Below are 2684 nucleotides of genomic sequence, written 5' to 3' on the forward strand. Positions count from 1 at the left end.
GCTTCAGGCGGCCTTGCCGTCGAATGCCATGAGTTAACATTCGAACTACACTTGCGTGCAATGGGAACAGATGCGCCAAAGCTGGGCTGAATCGCTTGTATCAGGGGAATAACAAACCTTCTCCGATTTTTACAGTTTTATGGATTAGAGGAAAAATCCGCCAAGGCACTGTTCTTATCAAAATCCAACAGCATTCACTCATGTGCCTCAGCGCTGGCATTAGCTGGAGCAATTATAAAGACCCAAAAGACAGGACAGACACAGCAGGACTCAGGAAGGGTACCCACAATCCCCAGTGGGCATCTAAACTGCAGTGGAGCGCCGCCAATATATGTCTAGAGGCAGATATTACCCTCTAACTCCCGTCCTTGCACATTTCATGAGGCGAGCGAATTCTCATATGAATGTTAAAAAGCCAAACACTAACATTCTGTCATAATTTACTCAACCTCATGTTGTTCCAACCTCTCATATTGTATGACTTTCTCTCTTCTGTTGAACATAAAAGAAGTTTAAAATAAAATTGGAAAATGTTTTTTCCATACACTGCAAAAAATGATCATATTTTAATGGTAAAAGGCTGTAAAAACCTGTTACTTGGTAAGTTCCTTTACTACATACTGTGAAAAACTATAATATAAATTTAACGGGACATTTCAAAAGAACAGGTTCGATAATTTGCAGTGAAAAACGTAGATTGACATTCCAAGTATTATCTGTGTGATGCTCGATGACTTTTTATTTTTGTACATTAGGGTTTTATGTTGCATCTTATGTTTTTAAATTAATGTTTATTGCATTATTTTTATGACATGCGTTTTACCATGATAGTGTTTTGTATTTGTGTGCGTGACACTGTGTGTACTTACTGTATATTAGTTTTTATCTCCCTAGCTTGTGGAAAAGCTACTTGTGATGAGCTTTGATTTTACATGTGGCTTTCTCATTACCACCTCTGTTTTATGGTGGTTGTCAGTGTATTATAAAGGTACAAAACAGATTTTAAATCTTCAGTAGGTTGGTATATTAATATTATATCAGTTAATTAAATATGTTGTGTTACTGTAAATTTAAGTTCAACCCATTAAACCTAAAATGCTGACTTTTTTTTACAGGAAATTTCATTCAGTGTTCTTACAATGCACTGTGAAAGTCAATGAGGACCAATATATTCGACGCCATTGACCTTCTTTGCATGGGCAAAAATAATTGGATGAGAACAAACTTGAACTGAATTGAGCTGGGGAATGAGACCACTGTTTTCTGCAGAGCTGCTTTATAGCCGATTCGACTTTGTTTTTATAACTGATGAATTTTGAAACATCAACACTGATATTGAACTAAATTGAATCAGCATTGATTCAAATTAAATAACTACATTATTGTCTTGTGTAGAACTTCTTATATCTGAACTGAACTCATTTCATATTTGATGAATTTGAAACAGTTATTTAACTCAATCAACACTTAACTCAATCAACTGACTTGAGTTGAATAATGACACTATTGTCTATTTTGAGCTGCTTTAAAGCAGAATTAGAAATTGTCTAATTTTTGATGAATGATCACTGATCGTTATTTTCCTGTTTATCACTGCGAAGCTGCTTTGAAACAATATAGCGCTATATAAATAAAGATTGACTTGACAAAAGCAGTTGAACGACAGGTTTGGAATAACATGAGAGTGAGTAAATGATGACAGATTATTCTTTTTTTTGGGGGGGGGGGGGGGGGGGGTATGGGAGAACCATCCCTTTAAAAGGACTAGAGAGTTTTCTACTGGTACAAGATGAATCAGTGACGATCACTGAGCCTTAAGAACACAAGCTTTTGTAATTACCGAAACAGAATTCCCATTCCTGATTCACAAAACAATAGCAAAAGCGAGCTGTGCCAGAGAGTCATGCTTTGCTTTGCGCGGATCCATAATCTGTGTTGCGTGTCTTTAGTGCACAGAGCAGAAGATATAAGACCTTCCCAGGAGGCATGACGCCTCTGTCCTATTGACATGCATAGCTCTGCCCCACTGCTTGCATCCAAAGCTCCAACCATATGCCAGCCTGCGCCAGACTATCTGTAGACAGACAGACCGGCACGTCACAAATTCAGTTACTGAGGAGATAACAAAGAGATTTGAACAAAGACAAAACAAGTTTTTTAGATTTTTTAAATATGTAACACTTTACAATGGTAACACTTTATTTTGTAGTTTCCTTGTTACGTTACATTCTTCTATGACATAGTGTTAAAAGCCCTTTTTAGAACCTTTATTTTTAAGATTATGGCTTTACTAAATCATTTATAAATTCAACAAAAACCCTCATGTTTAATTCACAAAGCAGAACAGCCCTTTCATACAATATATGAGCGTGATGTCGCCTGGCTAAAGGTCTCACTGAGTGTTCATTACATCTGAGAGTAACGCCACAAAGACGTCTACAAGAGGCCTCTCGGCTCATGATGCTGATGAGAGCGGTGATTAGCTCTGTCAGATATGAATGACTGAGCACAGCACCATGGGAGAAGACAAGTCAGAAGCCTGTCATCTAGTCTAAGCGGCTGAGCTGAGTAATATCACTGAGATAATCAAATCTCAATTACAGCAATTAAAGTGAGAACGATCGTACCATCTTTTATGAGTTAAGCGAGACATCTTTTTCGTCTTTAATTGAAACATAAATCAG

This window comes from Leuciscus leuciscus, assembly GCF_965113295.1.
Source record: "Leuciscus leuciscus genome assembly, chromosome: 24".
In the NCBI taxonomy this organism is placed as follows: Eukaryota; Metazoa; Chordata; class Actinopteri; order Cypriniformes; family Leuciscidae; genus Leuciscus; species Leuciscus leuciscus.